Here is a 17,925-nt window from a genome sequence, read left to right as displayed (position 1 = left end):
CCCTACTACAGTTTTCACAGACTTATCTAGAATGCTTTATTAAATAAATCTTGTACTACAGTTTTGAGAGACTTTTATATCTTACGTTACTAAATAAATCCTGTTCTATAGTTTTGAGAGACTTCAAAAGCATACCTTTTTAAATAAATCCTGTACTACAGTTTTGAGAGTCTTCTCTGGCATGCCTTATTAAATAAATCGTGTACTACAGTTTTGACAGACTTCTCTATCATACCTTATTATATAAATGCTGTAATACTGTTTTGTGAGACTTCTCAAACATATCTTATTAAATAAATCTTGTACTACAGTTTTCACAGACTTATCTAGAATGCTTTAATAAATAAATCTTGTACTACAGTTTTGAGAGACTTTTATATCTTACGTTACTAAATAAATCCTGTTCTATAGTTTTGAGAGACTTCAAAAGCATACCTTTTTAAATAAATCCTGTACTACAGTTTTGAGAGTCTTCTCTGGCATGCCTTATTAAATAAATCGTGTACTACAGTTTTGACAGACTTCTCTATCATACCTTATTATATAAATGCTGTAATACTGTTTTGAGAGACTTCTCTAGCATTGCTTATTAAATAAATACTGTACTACAATTTTGAGGGAGTTTTCCAGCATACATTATTAAATAAATCCTGTTTTACAGTTTTGAGAGACTTCTCAATCATGCCTTATTAAATAAATCCACTACTACAGTCTTGAGAGACTTCTCTAGCATACCTTATTAAATAATTCCTGTACTACAGTTATGAGAGACTTCTCTAGCATACTTTATTAAATAAATCCTGTACTACAGTTTTGACACACTTCTCTAGTATACCTTATTAAATAATTCCTGTACTACAGTTTTGAGAGACTTCTCTAGCATTTCTTATCAAATAAATTCTGTACTATAGTATTTACAGACTTCTCTACCATGCCTTATTAAATAAATCCTGAACTACAGTTTTCAGAGACTTCTCTAGCATACCTTATTATATGAATCCTGTACTACAGTTGTGACAGACTTCTCTAGCATGATTTATTTAATAAATCCTATACTACAGTTTTGAGAGACCTCTCTAGCATACTTTATTAAATAAATCCTGTACTACAGTTTTGACAGACTTCTCTGGCATGCCTTATGAAATAAATCCTGTACTACAGTTTTGAGAAACTTCTCTAGCATACCTTATTAAATAAATCCTTTACTACAGTTGTGAGAAACTTCTCTAGCATTTTTTATCAAATAAATTCTGTACTATAGTATTTACAGACTTCTCTACCATGCAGTATTATATAAATCATGTACTACAGTTTTGCGAGACTTCTCTAGCATGCCTTATTAAATAAATCCTGTACTACAGTTTTGAGAGATTTTTCAAACATACCTTATTAAATAAATCTTGTACTATAGTTTTGACAGACTTATCTAGAATGCCTAATTAAATAAATCTTGTACTACAATTTTGAGAAACTTCTCTTCTATGCCTTATTAAATAAATACTGTACTACAGTTTTGAGGGACTTTTCCAGCATACCTTATTAAATAAATCCTGTAGTACAGTTTTTAGAGACTTCTCTAGCATGAATTATTAAATAAATCCTTTACTACAGTTTTGAGAGACTTTTCTATCATATGATACTAAATAAATCCTGTTCTACAGTTTTGAGATACTTCTCTAGCATACCTTATTAAATAAATCCTGTTTTACAGTTTTGAGAGACTTCTCAATCATGCCTTATTAAATAAATCCTGTACTACAGTCTTGAAAGACTTTCTATCATACCTTATTAAATAATTCCTGTACTACAATTATGAGAGACTTCTCTAGCATACCTTATTAAATAATTCCTGTACTACAGTTTTGAGAGACTTCCCAAGCATGCCTTATTAAATAAATCCTATACTATAGTTTTGAGAGACTTCTCTAGCATGCCTTATTAAATAAATCCTGTACTACAGTTTTGAGAGACTTCTCAAACATACCTTATTAAATAAATCTTGTACTACCGTTTTGACAGACTTATCTAGAATGCCTAATTAAATAAATCCTGTGCTACAATTTGTAGAAACTTCTCTTCTATGCCTTATTAAATAAATCCTGTACTACAGTTTTGAGAGACGTCTCTATCATACCTTATTAAATAAATCCCCTACTACAGTTTTCACAGACTTATCTAGAATGCTTTATTAAATAAATCTTGTACTACAGTTTTGAGAGACTTTTATATCTTACGTTACTAAATAAATCCTGTTCTATAGTTTTGAGAGACTTCAAAAGCATACCTTTTTAAATAAATCCTGTACTACAGTTTTGAGAGTCTTCTCTGGCATGCCTTATTAAATAAATCGTGTACTACAGTTTTGACAGACTTCTCTATCATACCTTATTATATAAATGCTGTAATACTGTTTTGAGAGACTTCTCAAACATATCTTATTAAATAAATCTTGTACTACAGTTTTCACAGACTTATCTAGAATGCTTTATTAAATAAATCTTGTGCTACAGTTTTGAGAGACTTTTATATCTTACGTTACTAAATAAATCCTGTTCTATAGTTTTGAGAGATTTCAAAAGCATACCTTTTTAAATAAATCCTGTACTACAGTTTTGACAGACTTCTCTATCATACCTTATTATATAAATGCTGTAATACTGTTTTGAGAGACTTCTCTAGCATTGCTTATTAAATAAATACTGTACTACAATTTTGAGGGAGTTTTCCAGCATACATTATTAAATAAATCCTGTTTTACAGTTTTGAGAGACTTCTCAATCATGCCTTATTAAATAAATCCACTACTACAGTCTTGAGAGACTTCTCTAGCATACCTTATTAAATAATTCCTGTACTACAGTTATGAGAGACTTCTCTAGCATACTTTATTAAATAAATCCTGTACTACAGTTTTGACACACTTCTCTAGTATACCTTATTAAATAATTCCTGTACTACAGTTTTGAGAGACTTCTCTAGCATGCCTTATTAAATAAATCCTGTACTACAGTTTTGAGAGACTTCTCATTCAAACCTTATTAAATAAATCCTGTACTACATTTTTCACAGACTTCTCTATCATACGTTACTAAATAAGTCCTGTACTACAGTTTTGTTAGACTTCTCTAGCATATTTTATTAAATAAATCCTGTACTACACTTTTGAGAGACTTCTCTAGCATACCTTATTACATAGATCCTATACTACAGTCTTGAGAGACTTCTCAATCATGCCTTATTAAATAAATCCTGTACTACTGTTTTGAGAGACTTCTCTAGCATACCCTTTTAAATAAATCCTGCACTACAGTCTTGAGAGACTTGTCTAGCATGCCTTATTAAGTAAATTCTGTAGTACAGTTTTGAGAGACTTCTCTAGCATGCCTTATTAAATAAATCCTGTACTACAGTTTTGAGTGACTTCTCTTCCATAACGTATTAAATAAATCCTGTGCTACAGTTTTGACAGACTTCTCTAGCACGCCCTCATGGAAAAAGTCCGGTTTCGAGACTTCCAAGTACTCAACCTTCTGATACAGGATTATTAAAGTTGTTAATTTAATACGAACTTTTAAAATGATACAGAGATGAAACCTGTAATACCATCGCCAGTAAAACGAAACAAGAAAAAAGAAGACAGTGTTTATGATATATCTTTACGCAGTTCACTTTCCTAGATATTACAGCTTTTAAACATGGGGTCAGAATAAGGATTTGTTGTTTGAATGTTATTTCTTTAGTTTTTATATTGTCTTATCTGAAACAGTGTAGTTTAATTAAATACGTCCGTGGTGTAAGAAACAGACAACCTTTGGATTGTCTTCATGCAGATTGGACAGTTATTTGTATTATTGTTGGTAGATGTATTATATATATCTGATCACTGGTGATCAACACACCATGTTTTTAAAATTTACATAGCTATTATATTTATACCCCTTATCAATATGGGGAATATTGCCATATCTTTAGTGTATGGCTTCACTCTCTTTAAAATACCCACTTACGCGGTGTTGACTGTATGTAATTCGACAGCTATCTTCAACCATCATCGTGATTGTAGATTCATTGTTCGAAACTTTTGCTTGAAGTTATCTTTTAAATTATGATCTAAAGAACTCTGTTTCGAGTGACAGTTTACATGGCCGACTTCGATCATGCATTGGAATACGACAACAACAACAAAGTTTGGTCTTATTAACAGCGTTGTGTCCGAAAGGAGAGGAACCTTGTATACATAAGGCAAATACAGCGTGATATCAGTATAGTTGGAACAATAAATCAGTAATAGCTATCGCACCCATGTCGTGCCTGCCATGTGAACATTGAATTTCATTCACGCCATCTACAAACACATTCCTGTACTAATTATTATATAAACTACAGTTTAAAACAATTGGTTTTGAACAGTTAAACACTACTCATATCGGTAATCAACTTTAACTTACGAAAGACACATTTTGGTGATAAACACTTCGCTCTGTTAAGTTTGCTTTAACACCAGTGTGTTTCTGTGTCCCTGTGTCGTGATTGTTAACTAGCTGTGAGCCACAATACAAACGTACACGTTTACCTTTACATAGTTATATCTACACGATAGTAGTAGCTACCCGTGGGCGGATCTGTCATAAGACTGACTTGAACCAATAGTAGGAACGGTTTCTGTGTCCATGTGGTGTTTTTATGGTTCGTTGGAGTTAAGTACAGTTAGCCACCATGCAACTGATGGCGACATGTACAGTTTTACACATCATCATGTGGAGAGGTTCTGTTGTATACATTACATATAGTTACAGTAGCCACCATGTCACTGATGGTGGCATTGTACAGTTTTACACATTACCATGTGGAGATTTTCTGTTCTATACAGTGCACACAGTTACAGTAGCCACCGTGCCACTGATAGTGACATTGTACAGTTTTACACATCATCATGTGGAAAGTTTCTGTTTTATACATTACATACAGTTACAGTAGCCATTATGTCACTGATGGTGACATTGTACAGTTTTACACATCATCATGTGGTGAGGTTCTGTTCTATACATTGCATACAGTTACAGTAGCCGTTATGTCACTGATGGCGATATTTACAGTTTTATACATCATCATGTCTCCACATGTACATTTGCGTATCATGTCAGTTGGTATTTCTTGATTGGTTGGGATGTTTTTTTAGGATTACAAAAAATCCTAAAAAATTTTAGGATTACATAATGCCTATAGTCTTTTGGTCTTAGTTGCTAATGCTATAAAACAAGTTTTAAACTATATATACTAGTTAGTTATATAAGGGAAACAAAACTGATGTAAAATATATAAATCAGTGGTAGTGAGATCACGTGCATCGAAGCTTACAAAATGTGGTAGTGAGATCACGTGCATCGAAGTTTACAAAATGTGGTAGTGATATCACGTGCATCGAAGTTTACAAAATGTGGTAGTGAGATCACGTGCATCGAAGTTTACAAAATGTGGTAGTGATATCACGTGCATCGAAGTTTACTAAATGTGGTAGTGATATCACGTGCATCGAAGCTTACAAAATGTGGTAGTGATATCACGTGCATAGAAGTTTACAAAATGTGGTAGTGAGATCACGTGCATCGAAGTTTACAAAATGTGGTAGTGATATCACGTGCATCGAAGCTTACAAAATGTGGTAGTGATATTACGTGCATAGAAGTTTACAAAATGTGGTAGTGAAATCACGTGCATCGAAGTTTACAAAATGTGGTAGTGATATCACGTGCATCGAAGTTTACAAAATGTGGTAGTGATATCACGTGCATCGAAGCTTACAAAATGTGGTAGTGAGATCACGTGCATCGAAGTTTACAAAATGTGGTAGTGATATCACGTGCATCGAAGTTTACAAAATGTGGTAGTGATATCACGTGCATCGAAGTTTACAAAATGTGGTAGTGAAATCACGTGCATCGAAGTTTACAAAATGTGGTAGTGAGATCACGTGCATCGAAGTTTACAAAATGTGGTGGTGAGATCACGTGCATCATATAAAATGATCGTTTATTATCAGAATGATTCACATTTTGTTGGCCATTCATGTGGATAATCCTACAGAGTATTAAATGTTTAAACCTACATAATGTTTATGAATATAATGGTTTAACGTAGTATGTATTTAACGTGGTGTGTGAAGTGGGACATGATTTATCACCATGTTTATCACCGTAACGAAGACAAATTTTAAATCAAATAGAACTGAGTGTAACATAAAAAAGTCATATTAGAACCATACAAATATTTCATTTATATTGTTCAACAGAATTAAACACCATTAGACACGAGTCAGTAGTTAATAATACCTATACACATGAGTCAGTAGTTAATATGAAATAATACCTATACACAATAATCAGTAGTTAATATAAAATAATACATATAAACAAAAGTCAGTAATTAATACAAAATACATATGCACAAGAGTCAGTAGTTAATACTAAGTAATACATATACTCAAGAGTCAGTAGTTAATACAAAATAATACACATGCACAAGAGTCAGTAGCTCTTATAATACATATACTCAAGAGTCAGTAGTTAATATGAAATAACACATACACAAGAGTCAGTAGTTAATATAAAATAACACATATACACAAGAGTCAGTAGTTAATATAAAATAACACATATACACAAGAGTCAGTAGATAATACAAAATAATACATATACACATGAGTCAGTAGTTTTTATAATACATATACTCAAGAGTCAGTAGCTAATTTAAAATAATACATGTACACAAAAGTCAGTAGCTAATTTAAAATAATACATGTACACAAAAGTCAGTAGTTCTTATAATACATATACACAAGAGTCAGTAGTTAATATAAAACAATACATGTACACAAAAGTCAGTAGTAAATATAAATTAATACAAGTATACAATAGTCAATAGTTAATATAAGATAATAAGGAATATTCAATAATAAAATTGTGACAAATAGTAAGAAATCTTAACAGATCGTTATATTAATAGAAACGACTTAGTGCCCGTTGCAAAGTCATTCAAACTAGAATTGTATTTTAATGGCTAACTGAACACGTGTTTATTGCAACCGAATGTTATGATTTATTACAGCTTCACAACCGTGATGACTTAGAGATAGAAATTAATAATAAATTACTGTTAGAAGAACATATGAAATCACGCTTTCATACAGTGGCTGAACCATAGTTAAACGTGCAGTTTGTCATCTGTAACAGATCGTATGCACCCAAGTTTGTATTCTACTCCAAAAATATTTCCGTGAACGTAATTTATTAACCAGTATAGGTGAGTTTTATCTGGATCACCGCCTTTTCACCCTTATGGTACTGTGTGTTATTTGACAATTGTTATACATGAACACACATAGAAAGTCCCATTGGAATTCCGTTGTAATAGTCATTAAATATCTGATGTGTACTTCGCATGACTGGAAGCTGATATCGTATATATATCTTGTCGTATACCTTGGGCCAAGATGAAGAGAGAGAGAAACAGTGTTTCTCGTACGTAGTGTTGAAGTTATTATAACTTTATCCTCATGGATGTATATTTTATAGGCTTGCTCAAGTCAGGTACCGATAACTACTTTGTTTGTTTGTTCTGGAGAGGGGAGTACTTCCAATTCGAGTTATCAGTGACGTCACGGTTCATGTTGTTCGCTCCTACTTTTGATTCACAGCAGATTCTTGGCCGTTAGGTAATACAATGCCACCAGTGAACTATATGACTATATGAAGGGTATCACAGCCCTTAGCAAGAAACGATTTTCATATAGCACGATTCTTAAATTCAGAACCAAAGCCCGCAAAAATTGTGAAAAAGGGACCTTCAGTGTTGTGTGTTATTTCTTTGCTTACATGTGGTCTTGTGACTGATTCCTGACGTCTCGTGAAAAGTGTGACAAAGGGAGATGGTCTAAAATTAACCATGTCATCCTTCATAGACATGGAAGGTATCGAACAGCATTGTCGTCAGATTAAACAAGGTGGAACTGAGACACTGTTATACAAAGAGTGATTAAACCTTGATTGATGATGTCTTAGTAGTTAGCGTGTGATCGAAAGGTCCTAGGCTAGAGACACGACGCTGCTGAAAACGCCCAGCCTATTCAATTGTGGGCAAGTTAAAGTTGTAGTGGCTGGAGCTGCTCACTGACTGTTCCCTCCCTCTTTGTCCAATATTTCAAAATTAAATCCTAAATCCTAGGAATTCTCTAACCTGGTCGTGTAGTCCATAAAAGTATCGTTCAACCAATGATGGTGCATAAAACAACCAAGTCCCCTGCTAGGACAGCGATAAGTCTACGGACTTACGACCCTAAAATCTGGGGTTCAATTCTTCGCAAAAACCCAAGTAGATAGCCTAATGTGGCTTTATTCTAGAATAACTAATCCAACAAATCAAATAACCAATTACCGTCAAACCCTTTGTAACAAAATTTGTTTTCATTATATCTTTAAAACCATAATGAAACAAGTAGAAGTAAACATTATATTTTTAACCAAACGTTAGATATTTTACACATAAAATAAAACAATTGTTCTTTTTTAGCAAACCCAAATCTTTATCGTTTTTAATGTCAACGATCGAAAACCAACTATAAGTTTTCACTATCTACATTTTTCTTCTTTTACTCTGCAGATCAGTGTGAACCTGACGATGAGTGAAGAAGGTCGAAACGTTGTTCGCTCTTCTATGTAAACTATTTTCTCAACCCAAACGAGACGTTTTTGCATATAAAAGTGTCAACAATAATTGTAAATTGCTTGAGCATTCGTGTTTCGTGAAGTAATTAATCACAGAGTAAGTAAGGAACCTTATTTTTAGTTTGAGAACATATAAAAGAGTAACATATAAACTTAAGCGTAGAAAGACATACAATAGGATCAGGGTAAAATATTGGCAGGGCAAGTAAACTTATAGAACTCAGTCAAATCTCCAAAAAATTGTAACCAAAGTGCAGCTAATACACTAATCATTGTATTTAGCCTAATGAGTTTAATAATAGTGAATGAAAGATATTACAAATCGGTAGTGAGCCGGTAAAGAATGTAATATAAAAATGTTTACAAAGTGGTACTAGTGGTACTATCTAACATTATTCTCGTCTTTATTATATAAACAGGGAGTGTTGTCAACCATATAGTATCAACTATCTTCACGTGTCAAATAAACGGTGTGTGTTGTCAACCGTATAGTATCCATTATCTTCACATATCAAATTAACGGGGAGTGTTGTCAACCATATAGTATCCACTATCTTCACGTGTCAAATAAACGTGAAGTGTTGTCATCCATAAAGTATCCACTATCTTCACGTGTTAAATAAACGGGGAGTGTTGTCAAACATATTGTATCCACTATCTTCACGTGTCAAATAAACGGGGTGTTTTGTCAACCATATAGTATCCACTATCTTCACGTGTCAAATAAACGGGGAGTGTTGTCAATCGTACAGTATCCACTATCTTCACGTGTCAAATAAACGAAGAGTGTTGTCAACCATATTGTATCCACTATCTTCACGTGTTAAATAAACGGGGAGTGTTGTCAACCGTATAGTATCCACTATCTTTACGTGTCAAATAAACGGGGAGTGTTGTCAACCATATTGTATCCACTATCTTCACGTTTCAAATAAACGGGGTGTTTTGTCAACCATATAGTATCCACTATCTTCACGTGTTAAATAAACGGGGAGTGTTGTCAACCGTATAGTATCCACTATCTTTACGTGTCAAATAAACGAGGAGTGTTGTCAACCATATTGTATCCACTATCTTCACGTGTTAAATAAACGGGGAGTGTTGTCAACCGTATAGTATCCATTATCTTTACGTGTGAAATAAACGGGGAGTGTTGTCATCCATAAAGTATCCACTATCTTTACGTGTCAAATAAACGGGGAGTGTTGTCAACCATATTGTATCCACTATCTTCACGTTTCAAATAAACGGGGTGTTTTGTCAACCATATAGTATCCACTATCTTCACGTGTCAAATAAACGGGGAGTGTTGTCAACCATATAGTATCCACTATCTTCACGTGTCAAATAAACGGGGAGTGTTGTCAACCGTATAGTATCCATTATCTTCACGTGTCAAATAAACGGGGAGGGTTGTCAACCATATAGTATCCACTGTCTTCACGTGTCAAATAAACGGGGAGTGTTGTCAACCATATAGTATCCATTATCTTTACATAAACGGGGAGTGTTGTCAACCAATAGGTATTCATTATTTTCACATAAAAGGGGAGTGTTGTCAACCATAAAGTATCCATTATCTTCACGTGTCAAATAAACGGGGTGTGTTGTCAACCATATAGTATCCATTATCTTCACGTGTCAAATAAACGGGAGTGTTGTCAACCGTATAGTATCCACTGTCTTAACGTGTCAAATAAACGTGGTGTGTTGTCAACCATATAGTATCCACTATCTTCACGTGTCAAATAAACGGGGAGTGTTGTCAACCGTATAGTATCCATTATCTTCACGTGTGAAATAAACGGGGAGTGTTGTCATCCATAAAGTATCCACTATCTTTACGTGTCAAATAAACGGGGAGTGTTGTCAACCATATTGTATCCACTATCTTCACGTTTCAAATAAACGGGGTGTTTTGTCAACCATATAGTATCCACTATCTTCACGTGTCAAATAAACGGGGAGTGTTGTCAACCATATAGTATCCACTATCTTCACGTGTCAAATAAACGGGGAGTGTTGTCAACCATAAAGTGTCCATTATCTTCATGTGTCAAATAAACGGGGAGTGTTGTCAACCATATAGGATCCATTATCTTCACGTGTCAAATAAACGGGGAGTGTTGTCAACCATATAGTATCCATTATCTTCACATAAACGGGGAGTGTTGTCAACCATAAGGTATTCATTATCTTCACATAAAAGGGGAGTGTTGTCAACCATAAAGTATCCATTATCTTCACGTGTCAAATAAACGGGGAATGTTGTCAACCATATAGTATCCACTATCTTCACGTGTCAAATAAACGGGGAGTGTTGTCAACCATATGGTATCCACTATCTTCATGTTTCAAATAAACGGGGAGTGTTGTCAACCATAAAGTGTCCATTATCTTCACCTGTCAAATAAACGGGGAGTGTGATCAACCATATATAATCCATTATCTTCACGTGTCAAATAAAGGGGGAATGTTGTCAACCATAAGGTATTCATTATCTTCACATAAAAGGGGAGTGTTGTCAACCATAAAGTATCCATTATCTTCACGTGTCAAATAAACGGGGTGTGTTGTCAACCATATAGTATCCATTATCTTCACGTGTCAAATAAACGGGAGTGTTGTCAACCGTATAATTTCCATTTTTTTCACGTTTCAAATAAACGGGGAGTGTTGTCAACCATATAGTATCCATTATCTTCACGTGTCAAATAAACGGGGAGTGTTGTCAACCATATGGTATCCACTATCTATACGTGTCTCAATCCATCGTTCGGTCTCTGTTCTTTAGCTTTTTTCTCTTCATTTAATCTATAGTTCACATCAACGTTACGTCATTATACCAACAACCGCGTGCTTTGTTCTTTCATTGTGTCTTAAAGAAACTTAATTCGCAGTTTAGAAACTGCCTTTTGGACTAGACTTCCTCTAGTAACAGTGGGTAACTATTATATGCTACGATAGCGAAACAGTTATACAATAAACTTTAGGTGTAAGTATTATATATTATGATACCGAATCAGCTATTGAATAAAGTATAGGTGTCTTACGTCAGGACAAGAACAAAACGGCTGGAAAACCCACTAGTTTACAAACGTTATAGATAAAAAAACAAAAAATTGTTATTCTCTTTGTTTGCGATGAATGGTCCTTAACCGGCTACTAATAACCTGAAACATACGTCTAAACCAAACAAACTGTTTACATTTCTCTCCTATATACGAGGTGTATTGTTTCTGCTTGTTGCTGTTTTCAAGCAGTACTAATGAACTATTAATTAACACGATTTTAGTCTGTTGCAGTAAAAGTAGCCAATTAAATAATATATTGTGTCTCTGTATCACTAGCCAATCAAATAATATATTGTGTCTCTGTATCACTAGCCAGTCAAATAATATATTGTGTCTCTTTATCACTAGCCAATCAAATAATATATTGTGTCTCTATATCACTAGCCAATCAAATTATATATTGTGTCTCTATATCACTAACCAGTCAAATAATATACCGTATCTCTTAATCACTACCCAGTCAAAGAATGTATTGTGTCTCTATATCATTAGCCAGTCAAATAATATATTGTGTCTCTGTATCACTAGCCAGTCAAATAATATATTGTGTCTCTTTATCACTAGCCAATCAAATAATATATTGTGTCTCTATATCACTAGCCAATCAAATTATATATTGTGTCTCTATATCACTAACCAGTCAAATAATATACCGTATCTCTTAATCACTACCCAGTCAAAGAATGTATTGTGTCTCTATATCATTAGCCAGTCAAATAATATGTTGTGTCTTTATATCAAAAGCCAATCAAATAATATATTGTATCTTTATATAATCTATATAACTGTTAAATTAATATGATGATAAGTTGAGTGGTTAAGATAATTATTACAATTACAAATACTGACGAGTTGAGAGATATCGTGAAAGCCTAGAGTGACCAGTCTACAGGGTGGCCCGTAAGTCCCTACCCATCCATATGTTATTATGTTATATTCAATTACGCATGTATTATAAATTTGTTTCTTTTTTTTCAGAGAAATATGGCCGATGTAAGCCCATTTACACTTGAAAATGTCTCATAGAACATGGCGTCGCATAATATTATGCAGCGAGAATGAGGGACAGCAAACAGATACACTGGATACATAAGATATATGGATGGGTAGGGACTTACGGGCCACCCTGTAGATAAATTATTTCTAATGAAAAAGAGACGAATAAATAGCTTAATCTGACCAGTTCAGAAAAAAAACGTAAATAACGGAAATAGTGTACATTATAAATTTTATCTCGACAAATAAAGATAAGACTTAGTTAATGTAAGAAGTGAACTTACCATATACTCTCAGTTCTCTCTCCGCTCGCTCTGTTTGAAAAGAGGGCGCTTCTGCTGAGATTTCACACCGGTAAGTACCTTCGGTGTTGAGGTCAGTTTTATAGAGGTAAACGTGTCCCAACGTGGTCTTGTGCAGCTAGTAAGTAATGATTCTACTTTGTTAGGATATTTGGATTGCTTTTCTCTAAAATAACATCACAGTATCTATAAAATAATTACAATGTTTTATTCAGTCAGTGTTACGCTAAACGCCTTGGTCACAACCTCTAGGCATCAGGGTTAGTTGTACTTAATTTTGTAGTAATAACCAACTGACACAAGGACTATGCCTGTCTACTTCAACGATATTGGTTTACACCTTGTGTTTTTTTGGTTTAGAAAAAAAACAAAACGTATTGAACTATCTGTTGTGTCCATTGCGGGGAATCGAGCCCCATATTATAGCGTTGTAAGTCCGTAAACTTACCGCTGACCCGTCGGTGGACCACACTTTGGTAACGCTTCCGTAACTCTACTGACATGTTGTTTATATTTTTATTTACTGGCAACCTAAGATACGCAAGTCACCTAATAATAACAGCTGTGCAGAGACAACAAATCATAATAACCAAATAATAACAACTGTGTAGAAACAACAAATCATAATAACCGAATAATAACAGCTGTAGAAACAAGAAATCATAATAACCGAATAATAACAGCTGTGTAGAAACAACAAATCATAATAACCGAATACTAACAGCTGTGTAGAAACAACAAATCATAATAACCGAATACTAACAGCTGTGTAGAAACAACAAATCATAATAACCGAATAATAACAGCTGTGTAGAAACAAGAAATCATAATAACCGAATAATAACAGTTGTGTAGAAACAACAAATCATAATAACCGAATAATAACAGCTGTATAGAAACAAGAAATCATAATAACCGAAAATAACAGCTGTGTGGAAACAAGAAATCATAATAACCGAATAATAACAGCTGTGTAGAAACAACAAATCATAATAACCGAATAATAACAGCTGTATAGAAACAAGAAATCATAATAACCGAAAATAACAGCTGTGTGGAAACAACAAATCATAATAACCGAATAATAACAGCTGTGTAGAAACAAGAAATCATAATAACCGAATAATAACAGCTGTGTAGAAACAACAAATCATAATAACCGAATAATAACAGCTGTATAGAAACAAGAAATCATAATAACCGAAAATAACAGCTGTGTGGAAACAAGAAATCATAATAACCGAATAATAACAGCTGTGTAGAAACAAGAAATCATAATAACCGAATAATAACAGCCGTGTACAAACAACAAATCATAATAACCGAATAATAACAGCTGTGTACAAACAAGTCAAAACACAGTTCTTTGTTTGTAATTCGTAATCAACTTAAAATGAAAGTTTGATAATTCATTCAAGTCACTAAAACAATTTAAAACTATGTTTAAATTTAAAGAGTATATAACTCTTGAAACTTCACAATGAAACACCACGCGATTTCTCAAGAGCTGCTCCAAGTTGTTATGTTAAGAAACCGTACTTACATTGTTCAGTATTGTCCAATTCTCTCTAGATTGTGCCTTATACGTGTAGTATTTTGTATTCAGTGTTGGAAAGTATAGAAGATAAGGTAATATGTTACTTCATTGTCCACTGTGTTCATTGTCAAGCAATACAGGTTAGTAAGAAAATATACATATGGTGGTCACTGTGTTTAGTATTGCAAGCTGAAGACTTAGTGTATATTATCACTCAATGTGTTATAACAAAAGGAATGTCGTTATCACTTTATAACACCAGGTTTAAGTTCTAGACCGAGTTTGTTATGACAGAAGGAATGTCGTTATCACTTTATAACACCAGGTTTAAGTTCTAGATCGAGTGTGTTATGACAGAAGGAATGTCGTTATCACTTCATAACACCAGGTTTAAGTTCTAGACCGAGTGTGTTATGACAGAAGGAATGTCGTTATCACTTTATAACACCAGGTTTAAGTTCTAGACCGAGTGTGTTATGACAGAAGGAATGTCGTTATCACTTTATAACACCAGGTTTAAGTTCTAGACCGAGTGTGTTATGATAGAAATACCATTATCACATTATAACGAAAGACATGCTAAATTATTACATCTGTGAATAAGGTAATCCACCGAATGGAAGCTCACTGTCTCTCGGGGATGATATGTGGATTGTTTGTGGTTGAACATAAAGGTTATTGTGGTGAGTTTTACATAGAAATCAGATTAGTTTGTACGAACAGCCGCAGTTTGCTAAGGAGTAAAATGAAACATTTATTATTTATCTAAATTTCACTATATCAAGACAGCACAAAGCTACACTTTATCAGTTACGTACAAACACAGTATCAAAGTTTCCCTAGTCTTACTACAAAAACAATATCATTATAAACATTACCACGTCCACCTGTTATTATACTAGAAAAAGAAACATTGGCTCAATGATAGTGTGATCTGATTGTGTATTCGTGGTGAATGTTCTCTTCCATCAAAACTAGGGACAGCTATACGGTAACAGTCTTTTGTCTAACGTTTCACGAAAATTCTGAAGCGAACAAACTGGTCTAGCAAAAAATGATTCAACTTGGTATTCATCAGGTCACAAGAGGAATGTGACTGAACTACACAACGTAAAAATTATAGCAATTTCACAGTAATGTGACCCTGATATAGCGTTATAACAAAGATATGTGACCCTGATATAGCGTTATAACAAACATATGTGACCCTGATATAGCGTTATAACAAACATATGTGACCCTGATATAGCGTTATAACAAACATATGTGACCCTGATATAGCGTTATAACAAAGATATGTGACCCTGATATAACGTTATATCAAAAATAGAAAAGTAAATAAACTGCCAATCATAAGAATATGGTTCAGCTGGAGAGGATATATATATGACTCAACCAGACAGTAGGAGTGTAACTAAATAACTAAGGATAAATAAAACATGTCTCATTTGAACAGGACTGTAATGAAATCAGTTACATTGGATACTGTTTTGTTTGAGTAAGCTCCTAGATTGTGATGTTGTATTCAAGCTGCAGAGAAATCTATATATATTAATATTCGGTAAGGATCCTAGTTCATTACGTTGAATTTGACCTCAAATATATTATATACTTATTATTATTCTGTACAACACGCTTGGTGTTTTAATTCTATTTGTAGAAATGTTTAAATGTCTCTTTTCTCTGTTTCATTTGCTTCACCGGATATTGCGTGCAAAGCACTGTCACAAATAAGTGGGATTTCCTTTATTGAATAGAATTATTTTCCACAATATATACCTCGGTAATAAATTTAAAAAAAACGAATTATATAAATGGGACTGACTGTGATTTGTGACACTAAAGGTGTTGGGTCGAACAAGAATGTCTGTATCTATGGTGACGTAAGTCGAACGGTAGACGAGACATTTTTCCTTTTTTTACAAAACATAATTTCTTCCCCTGAAATTTATCTCTTAACTTTCACTACTTAAAGAACTGTGTAGAACTTAACACTAAAAAACAGTTGCATTGTTACTTGACAGTTACCGATATAACACTAGTCATATATTACAACACACATTTGACATCTCAAACAATACACACTAGTCCTCTGAAACAAAATATACACTAGTCATCTTTTTCAATATATAATAGTCATCTGTCTCAATACACATTAGTTATGTGAAACAATATACACTAGTCGTCTGTTTCAACACGCACTACTCATCTGTTTCAACACACACTAGTCATCTGAAACAATATACACTACAAATCTGAAACAATATACACTAGTCATTTGTTTTAACACACTCTACTCATCTCAAACGATATACACTAATCATCTGTTTCAACACACACTAGTAATCTGAAACAATATACACTAGTCATCTGTTTTAACACACACTACTCATCTCAAACGATATACACTAGTCATCTGTTTCAACACACACTAGTCATCTGTTTCAACACACACTAGTCATCTGAAACAATATACACTAGATATCTGTTTTAACACACACTACTCATCTGAAATAATATACATTAGTCATCTGTTTCAACACACTACTTATCGGAAACAATATACACTAGTTATCTGTTTCAACACATTACTCATCTGAAACAATATACACTACTCATCTGTTTCAACACACACTACTCATCTGTTTTAACACACACTACTCATCTGAAACAATATACGCTACTCATCTGTTTCAACACACAGTACTCATCTGAAACAATATATGTTTCAACACACACTACTCATCTGAAATAATATACACTACTCATCATTTTCAACACACACTACTCATCTGAAACAATATACACTTGTCACCTGTTTCAACACACACTACTCATCTGTTTAAACACACACTACTCCTCTGAAACAATATACACTAGTCATCTGTTTGAACACACTACTCATATGAAACAATGTACACTACTCATCTGTTTCAACACACACTACACATCTAAAACAATATATACTAGTCATCTGTTTCAATACACACTACTTATCTGAAACAATATACACTACTCATCTGTTTCAATACACACTACTCATATGAAAAAATATACACTATTCATCTGTTTCAACACACTACTCATCTCAAACAATATATACTGGTCATCTGTTTCAGCACACACTACTCATCTGAAACAATATACTCTCGTCATCTGTTTCAACACACATTACTCATTTGAAACAATATACACTAGTCATCTATTTCAACCCACACTACTCCTCTGAAGAAATATACACTAGTCATCTGTTTCAACACTCACTGGTCATCTGAAACAATATATACTAGTCATCT

At 33.6% G+C, this 17,925-nt stretch overlaps 1 protein-coding gene across 1 annotated transcript in view; it reads right to left on the bottom strand.

The window, feature by feature from the left end:
• The window catches only part of LOC143253283 (uncharacterized), a 35,329-nt gene extending 22,125 nt beyond the window's left edge, over positions 1–13,204 (bottom strand). The window contains exon 1 of the mRNA XM_076506935.1: positions 13,075–13,204. The gene's annotated coding sequence lies outside the window, so the exon portion shown is untranslated. The remainder of the gene's footprint in view (positions 1–13,074) is intronic.
• Between the last annotated feature and the right edge of the window lie 4,721 nt (positions 13,205–17,925).

The sequence above is a fragment of the Tachypleus tridentatus genome, chromosome 1 (genome assembly GCF_004210375.1).
Source record: "Tachypleus tridentatus isolate NWPU-2018 chromosome 1, ASM421037v1, whole genome shotgun sequence".
NCBI lineage: Eukaryota > Metazoa > Arthropoda > Merostomata > Xiphosura > Limulidae > Tachypleus > Tachypleus tridentatus.
This window is presented reverse-complemented; position numbering and strand designations above follow the sequence as displayed.